At 56.0% G+C, this 9002-nt stretch overlaps 1 protein-coding gene across 12 annotated transcripts in view; it reads left to right on the top strand.

The window, feature by feature from the left end:
• Nucleotides 1-988: 988 nt before the first annotated feature.
• The window catches only part of ADCY7 (adenylate cyclase 7), a 40196-nt gene continuing 32182 nt past the window's right edge, over nucleotides 989-9002 (top strand). For 6 of the 12 annotated variants that reach the window (XM_064274068.1, XM_064274067.1, XM_023555614.2 and 3 more), the window contains exon 1: nucleotides 1249-1418. The gene's annotated coding sequence lies outside the window, so the exon portion shown is untranslated. The other 6 variants (XM_064274062.1, XM_064274064.1, XM_064274061.1 and 3 more) reach the window with 6 other exon arrangements.

Below are 9002 nucleotides of genomic sequence, written 5' to 3'. Positions count from 1 at the left end.
CTTCCTGACTGCCCATCTGAGACTGTGCCCTGGCCCCGCCCTGGCATCTCTTTTCCTTATTTAGCTGATTTATTGGGCATCTCCCCCCTCCCCACAATGTGAGCTCCACAAGGGGGACCCTGCATTTGTCTTGCACGTTGTAGTCTCTGCTCCTTGCATGTACCTGCTGTGTGGCAGTGTCCCAGTGAGCACTTGGTGAGCAGATGGCTGTGACTGGGGTTGGTACCTCCTCTCCTGGCCACGGCTGTGCAGCTGGATGACACACAGGGCTGGGCTGGATCCATGGGGAGCCTTAGGTGGTTTTAGCCTGTACGCCTCGGGTGGTCTCTCGGGTGGACTTGAACCTCCAACCTTTAGGTCAGTAGCTGAGCACATTAATTGCTTGCACTACTAGGGACTTTTTCACATTTAAAGTATTTGAATGTGTTTTGGGAAAAAGCAGTCTGTACATGGGGTGTGTGTGGAATCTGTGACTTCATGGATCTAGTATTGCCCCTGACAAGGCTAAAGAATTTTAGTGTAAAGTGAGTGGATTTAAGAGGAAACACTGGGCACCAAGCTGGGGTCTTTTTCTGCGTGGTAGAAACAGAACTTTACACCATGTATAAAGTGTCCTCGGTTATAAGGAGGTTTTATAGCCATGAGCTCATTTCACTGCCAGAACAGGACTGGGGAGGCCGGGGTGGGGGGGGGCGGGTTTCATTCTCCCTGCGCAGGTGAGAAGGCAGCCCTGAGAGCCAGGTGAGCTGCCAAGCTTGCTTGAGCAGCACCAGGGACAGCAGGGTGGGGCCAGCCCCCGACTGCTCGTTCAGTGCTTGCCATAGCGAGGCATCTGTTGAGTAGGGGTTGAGTGTCTCCTGTGTGCCAGGCAGGGTGTCAGATCTGGAAGCTCGGTCGTGAGTGGTCAGATGCTCAGCCCTTGGGGGGAGGAGGTGGGAGGTGTCACGCAGCCGGGCAGCTAGGGGCCAGGGCGCCCTGAGGGGGATGTGCAGGCGCTGTGGAAGCCCAGGTGGGCACCGCAGCCAGAGTGGGAGGGGACCGGGCAGCTCTCCTGGGAGGTGGCAGCTGAGTTTTGGTCTGAAGGGCAGCAGGTGAGGGGTCTTGTGGGGGGGGGGGCGGGCGGCATTTTTAGGCTGCGAGAGGCTGCAGATGAGAGGGTGGGGCTTGTTTGGGGAACCAAAATAAGTCAAATCACGCAGCCAGGAAGAAGCCACGGGAGCCACGGAGTTGTTCCGCCAGGGGGTGAGCAAAGACTGGTCTTGGTGTCCTCGGTGTCCTGGGCAGTTGCGGGGGCCCCTGGTGGGTGGACCATCCCAAGGGGAGGCCTGGGTTGTGGGGTCATCGGTCTGCTGTGGACCACGACTCCATCACAGCGACCTCCCGGCGACCGGCCCAGAGCCTGGCCCCTGAAGACAAAGGTTTGTGGGAGGAGTGAGTGAGAAGGAGTGGGGGGCTTGGGCTCCAGGGACAGCTGTGGTGAGGGCCCCTTGAGCCCCTGTGTGGGCGCAGCTCCGGAAACCGGGACTGTGGTTTGGTTGGGGGGAGGCCGGGTGGGGCTGCCTCCCCTGCAGAGAAGGGCTCTTCCGGGCTCTCAGCCCAGCCTCATGAGGCAGCCCCATCCTGCTCGACCCTTTGGCCTGCTCAGGTTCTCAGGCAGCCTGGGGGAGGTGGGTCTCAGTCCTTGGGATTAGGGCCGGGCACTCTGGCAGCTGGCATGGTAGGGGCTGAAATGGGGGCCTAATGGCCACGTGGTAGCTTTTGGCTGCGGTGGTGACGGGAACTAGTCAGGCCCAGAAAGGGTGAGGAGTTGCCCAAGTCACACGCTGGTGAGAGGCAGAGTTGGGACTGTACCTTTGGTCCCCTGACATTCAGCCCGGAGCCCTGCCCCTGTACTGCTTTGCCTGTGGTGGATGGGGAAACTAAGGCAGGGGGTCCATGTGTCTCCCTTGGCAGGAGAGGGGTGAGGATGCTGAGCCCATGTGCATAGTGGAGCCCAGGTCTGTTCACTCCGGCCTCTCCTCTGCCCCTGTCGCCAGGGGAGGCCAAGCTCAAGGCTGGTCTGCTGGCCCCTGAGTAGGTAAATGAGCTGACCTCCCCCTTCTCCCCAAGTGTGTAGTGTACAACTGTCCAGCCTGATCCCGGGTCAGGTGGAGGTGGGAGAGTGGGACCCAGAGCCTGAGGGAGCTCATCAGGCAGCCTGGACTGTCAGGAAAGGAAAGAGCGGCCGCTCTGGGCCACAGCTGTGCTGGGAGTCTTCTTGGGGAGGAGTTCTGAGCTGGGTCTTGGAGACATCAAAGTCAGTATTTCCCAAAGAGGGTTCATTAGGGATTGAATGCAAAAAGAGTTCCATGACCCAGAAAGCCTGGGACATGTTTAAGTGTGTTTGATCTAGCAGGTTTCTTTTCTGCAGGACTTCTCAGAGCCTTTAATTTGCTAAGTACTCTGGGAACCTTTAAGGGGGAGGAGGAGGACGTCAGGTGCAGCAGTGCCTGGGACCTCAGACCGTGTGATGCTGTGTGTGTGCAGCGTTTCAAAGCCCCCTGTTGGGCAGAATGTGCCTCAGGAATACAGGTAGGGGGTTAAGAAAGAACTTGGGCCTTGCAGTGGGGCAGGCCTGGTTGAAATCCCAGCGCTACTGCTCCCCACCTAGGCGGCTTTGGAAATGTAGATTAGGCTCCTGGAGCTGGTTCCCCTGTCAAGAAGTGGAGTGAGAGCACCCCCACGCCTCCCCCTGGGGGTGGGGGTCAGGCATGGAAGGGCCTGGTCCTCAGCAGGTGCTCACTGGGCAAGGACTGGTTCTCTCCCAGTGCGCCTGTGCCTGTAGTGCTGTTGTCAGAGGACGGAGGCCAGAAGCAGTGGTCTCAGGGACGCCGGCCCGGTGTTTTTCTGCCCTCTGTCACCCCAGCTGGGTTCAGAGGTTGAGGCCACATCTTGAGGGCTGGGCATTGTGCTTTCTCTCCTGCCATCAAGCCAGGATGGCCTGGGGTCCAACCCCACAGCCTGCAGCTCCCTCTCACGCGGGCCAACATCCCCACTTCCTCCTGACCCTGGGTCTCACTAAACTGCTGTCCCTTGAGGCCCAACTAGGTACCACTGGGCGTGTCAGCCCACATGACTGCTCAGGCTGTGGAAAGCCATCCCAAGGTGCTGACAACTGCTCTGTCCACCCCAGAGGCCAGGGAGAGTAGGAGCTGGGCTTCGGTGCTGTGGGCTCGTGACGGGGTGGCATGGAGGGGAAGGGCCAGGCTCTCACTCACTCACTTCCGCCCCTCACGGCCCTTCCTGCCAACTTGGTAGTGCATGTCATAATGCCTGCCAACTAGATGTGGTGCTTGGTGCCAGGGGCAGGAAGACGGCATTCTTGCCTGTATTACCCCTCGAAGCGCCTTAGGGTCCTGTGTGGTCGGGCTGATATTCTCCACTTTGTTCAGATCAGGAAAAGGAAGCACCAAGAGTGAAACTTGCTCAGTGTCACTCAACTTTGACACGATGGGCCCAGGCTTTGCATTTTCTATAATTTTTTAAAATACCAATTGCAGAAACTACATTGTGACAACAGAAACGAAGTGAAAAGTGAGAAGTAAGATTTGTTCACTCTCTCAAAGCAAGATTTGGTTTTTCCACGTCGTGGTTCAATCCGTATGCCTTCTCACCGTGAAGATTTCTCCCAGAATCCTCCCGTGATAAGCTATCCACCCTTTTTGACAGCTGCATAGTATTCCATTGTAAAAGTCTTGTTGTTGTTGGGTGTCCAGTTGATTCTGACTCATGGCAACCCCATATGACAGAGTAGAACTGCCCCACAGGGTTTTCTTGGCTGTAATCTTTACGGAAGCAGATCGCCAGGTCTTTTCTCCTGCAGAGCTGCTGGATGGGTTTGAACTGCCAGCCTCTCGGTTTGCAGCTGAGTGCTTAACCATTGCAATGCCAGGGCTCCTTTGAGAGTGTATATTGTAATTTATTTCACCATCCCCTGATAGACACATAGGTTGTTTTCAGCCTTGTGCTATTATAAACAGCGCTGTAACAAATAATCTTGTCTGCACGTCGTTTCACACAGGGGGGAGTGTCTGCGGGATGATCACGTGAAGTAGATTGGCTAGGTCAGGAGGTGTGTGCGCTCCTTAGGAACTTGGTTAGAGATTGCTAAATTGCCTTCTGCGGGGCTGTACTGAGTCAGACTCCTGCCACTCAGTGAATGGGAATGCCTATTTTCCCACAACCTGGCCAGCACAAACTTATAACATGCTTTGGGTTTTTTTTTGCCAATCTGATAGTAAAAACGGTTGTTTGTGGTAGTTTTAATTTGCATTTCCCTTATTGTGGGTGAGGTTAGCTTTTTTCCAAATGTTTAGAGCCATTTGTAGTGCCTCTTCTGTGAACTCTTTGTTCACGTGTCTTCCATTTTTTTCTTGGGTTGTTGTTCTTTTTTTTTTTTTTAATTTGTAGAAGCTCTTTACATGTGAGGGAGATTAGCTTCTTGCCATATGAACTGCAAATATGTTTTCCTAATCTGTCACTTATCTTTTGATTTTGCTTTTGATGGTTTTTAATCATGTAGTACATTTTCTTTTTATGTAATTCAATAGATTATTTTTTTCTTTGTGGCCATTGGGTTTTGTGTCAGGTTAGAAAGGCCTTATCACTACAAAAGTATGTGAGAATTCTCCCATGGGTTCTTCTCTCTTCAGAAATCATTGTGGTATAAGTTATGAATCCAGTTTGCTCTCTCTTCTCTTTATACAAGTAACTGATGGTTCGGGAGTTAGATTCAATGTATATCTTTCTGCCCCCCAACAGGACAGGGGCTGCTGGTGGGTCTGTGAAACAGTCTCTTCTCCCACCTCCCATCCCCATTATGCCTCATTGTCATCTTTGCACCCACTGTCTGGGTGGGGAGACTGAGGCTGTGAGGGGCAGGAGCTGTCCTGACTGGGCCCTGGGCATAGTGTGAGGTCAGTAGACACCTGTCATGCCATCCTGGGCAGAGCTAGCACCATGTGAGGTCCCAAAGGCCAGCCTGACTTCCCCTTCCTGTTCCTCCTTATTGGGAGAAAAGGATCAGATATGTGTTAAGCGTGGGCGTGAAAGTGTTTCCATTCTGAAGAGGGAGCCTAGTGAGGCCGTGCTTAAAGAAATGAGTCACTAATGGTGAATTTATAGGTATGAGTCAGGGAAATACTGATATTTCTTCCAACAGGGAAGCCCGGTGGTTGATTGGTGACTCATGTACCCAAGCATTGTTGCCTGAGCACCCACTGTATACAGAGCCTCTGCAGACACCCTGAGGGGCCCTGAGGGCCTGAGCTGTGGTTTCTGCCTTCCGGAAGCTTGTGCACTAAGCAGAGTTTCGTCTTGGCCCCTGGCCTGAGTCTCCAGCCTCGCTTGTGTTCCCGCCTCTTAGGCTTCCTAGCTGTGTGACCTTGGGCACAACTGCCATACTTCTCTCTCAGAGCCTCGCATCCTTGCCTGGAGGGGGGTTGTTGGAAAGGGTAAAGTGCCTGGAACAGTGTCTGGCACAGAGTTGGTGCTCCAGTGACTGAAACTCATCCGAATGTCGCCCCAGTGCTCACAGCTGGGCCAAGCTGCTGGGAAGCCTGGAGTGGGGTGGGGGGCCGGGTTGAAGTGTGCCTGGGGACTGATGCCATTGAGGAACTTTGGCTTTTGCCTTGGGAGATGGGCAGAGGAGTGGAGGATCCTGGGGGATTCCTTCCTGCTCTGTGCCTGTTTCCCCTGTTGAGACCCCACAGTTGAGCCGTGATCTTGTGTGGCTTCCTCGTTCTGGGACTGGGCCTTCTTTCTGGGCTTGTTTGTGGGTTTTCTCTTCCACCAGCCTGGTCTGTCACAGACGATTTGGTTATCAGCACCCCAGCTTCCTGATGAAAATACCGAGAACCCGAGTGTGAGGTATGAGGTGACGCTGCCGCCCACACAGCTGGTGGGTAGCGGAACCCAGTCTCCCAGGCCCGGGTGTGAGGCCGGCAGGTGCGAGGCCAGCAGGTGTTTCCCGTGCTGAGGGAGGCTCTGCTGATCCATTTCCTCTCCTTCTGCCTGAGGCCTTGCTCCCCTTCCTCACCAAGGCTCTCCTGCTTGCTTCCCACCTTTCTGCCTGGGTCAGGGTTCCAGCTGGTTGGCTGGCTCGTTCATTCATCCACTCCATCCATCCATTCATTCATCCATTCCACAGCTGTTGGCCGGGCCCGGCCTCAGGACCAGACAGACACAGAGATCCTATATCAGTTTGGTGAGGCAGTTGCTGGATGTGTGACCCCGGAACACTGAGCAGGGGTCTGGGAAGGCCTCCTGAGTGGGTGAAATTTGAAGGGGCCTTGAAGAGTGAATCAGACTGTGCCTGGGGGAGAGTGCCTGGGGAGGAGGTCTGACAGCAGCCTGAGCAAAGGTGCAGAGGTCCCAGGCTACCGGACTCTCGGGGGCCTGGAGGCTGGTGGAGCAGATTTGGGGTGGCAGAGGTGAGGCCAGGGAGGCCTTGCCTGCCAGCCAGGCTGGAAGCCCTTTGCCCATCCCCTGGTTTCCTGGGTGCCCCTTTGTGCCAGACCTGTGCTGGGCAGAGAAGCTGCTGTGCCACCTTCACGGAGCTCAGGGCCTCCCGAGGGAGATGGCATGAACATGAGACCCTCCCCAGCAAACAAAACCTTCACCTGTGACGGAGCCTAGCGATGACGCCTGTAGCCGCTGGCCTGGGAGGCACGGTTGTATGCTTGTGTGTTTTTGGCTGCAGCAGTGCGGTTGCCCCAGCGGGCGTGGGTGCAGAGACCCGCCCAGGGGCCTGACTGGGTCTCTCTTCTCCTCAGGCCTGACTGCCCCCGCATACCCAAGGCCTCCACTTCCCCTTTCTGAGGCTACCAGGGCCCCAGGCCCTGCTCAGCTCTGGGGCCTGCCGAGGCTGGGCTGGAGGAAACCAGGCTGGGGTTCCTGCCAGCACCTGCTGGGTGAGGAAGTGGGTCCCCTGTATGTGCTGTCTGTGCTCTCTGGGAACGCTGGTGGGGGGGATCTAGAATATTCTCCCCCTAGCAGTTGTGGTAGGCCTGGGGACACTGCCAGTTCTCCAGGGAAGAGTTTCCTGAGCACCCCTGAGGGCCCAGTCCTGTAGTCACAACATGGGATCCCAACCCCCCACCTCTAGCACCTCTGCCTAACACCTCTGGCAGCACCTTTTCTGCTTGGGAACCTGGCTGCCGCCAGTCAGCGATAGGCAGAGACTACGGTCCTGCCTTTGTCGCAGGGACTGGAGAGGAGGGTGTGTGTGTTTGTGTGGGAGGGGTAGCTCAGAGGGCTTCCTGGAAGAGGAGGCCCTCCTGGATTTCACTGGCTGACAGAAGGCTCCCTGGCTTGGCTCCTGACCTTGCCCATCAAAGGCAAAAGGAGGCACCTTGATGGGGTCTACTTTGCCCCCCACCCTCTTGGCCATAGCTCTGACCTGGGGCTTGTAAGGGGGTGGGAAGGGCAAGGAGGTGTTGGCATTGAGATGTAATGGCCTCTGGATGCCAGCATTGTGAGGGCGATGGTCAGGATGAAGGGCGGAGCCTGGACAGTCTGCGTTCAAATTCCGGTTTTCTCTCTAGCAGTGTGGCCTCTCTGTGCCTCAGTTTATGCATACATACAATGGAGCAATAGTAACAGACACCTACAGGGCAGGTGTGAAGATTTAAAGAGATCATAGCACCTGGCACCAGCAAGTGCTCAATAGATTTTGTTCAAAGCCTCCCCGCCCTGCTGTCTCACAGGGCTGGAACGCAGGGAGCTCGGAGCTGGCTGAGATCTCTTGGGGAGTGGTGAGCTGGATTCCCCTGATGTCCATTTCTGTGTAAGTGTGCCTGTGAGCTCCCTAATTCTCCTGTGAGGGAGGCTGCTCTGGAGGCCACAGAAGAGGATGCTGGGTTCCCCCAGCCTCCTCCAGCCCCAGGTGGGGCGCCTCCTTCCCAGCTTCCCCAGGTCCTCTGCAGCCTGGCTGGGCCTGGGCTGTGGAGTCTGAGACACAGGTGATAGAGGTCTTAGCAGGGGGTGTTCCTTCCCTGGCCCAGTCCCCTGCCAGAGGAGATCGTAGCCAGGACTGGCAGTGTCTGCAGGGCCCCGCTTACTTCCAAGCTCATTAGGACCCTCCTCCCAGCTCTGGACCTAACGAGGGGCCCTGGGGCTTTCCTGGACACAAGCTGGGGCAAGAGGCCCCACATGGAACTTGGAATTTTGGGTTGCAGGTGACGGAAACTCAAACTGGCTTAAGCTGAAAGGGGTTTTGATGACCCCATGTGATTAAAGCACCTGGGGTTGCTTGAATTTCAGGCAGAGCTGGATCCAGGGGCTCAGGGAGTCTTGTCAGAGAGGGGACATTGCCCAGTGGAAGTAGGAAACACCCTCCTCCCAACTTGAACCCTTGCCAGGACCTCAGGCACCTGTAAGATGGGGCTGCTTGGGCTGCTGGTCCTGCTTGGCCGCAAGGGTGTGAAAGACAGTGAGGGATCCCAGGGACTACAGTCCCTCCAGGGAAAGGGGCCTTGACACTACCAAGTTCACATCTCTGCTCTCGGTGGCTTTGGAGTTCAGATAGGCCCAGTAGGGGAGGCGGGGTAGAACTTTCTCACAGCCAGAGGTGCTGGCGATGGTCAAGTCTGCCCTGAGAGGTGGTGAGCTCCCCATCACGAAGATAATGTGAGCTGAGGCTGCAAGGCCATTCGCTGGAAATGGGGCAGAGGGGTTTCTTCATCTGGTGCTCTCTGAGGGGCCCTCCCAATGGCAAGCCAAATCAGCGACCATCAGAAGAACAGGCGATTAGACAGAGGGGTCTTGAAACCCTCCCTGGCTGAGGGAGGCCTCTGGATCTGGCTTTGGGGGTTGCTGCTAGAGAGGAGCTGGTCTGTGGAGATGCTCACAGGCGGTGGGTCCCCTGGCTGTCTCTCCAGGCCTGATAGGTGAAGCCTTTCCTCCCAGCCTCCGGCTCTGCCAGGCACGACCCGGCTTGTTCTAGTAGCTGAAAGGGGTCCGGA

Source organism: Loxodonta africana, chromosome 21 (genome assembly GCF_030014295.1).
Source record: "Loxodonta africana isolate mLoxAfr1 chromosome 21, mLoxAfr1.hap2, whole genome shotgun sequence".
Classification (NCBI taxonomy): Eukaryota; Metazoa; Chordata; class Mammalia; order Proboscidea; family Elephantidae; genus Loxodonta; species Loxodonta africana.
This window is presented reverse-complemented; position numbering and strand designations above follow the sequence as displayed.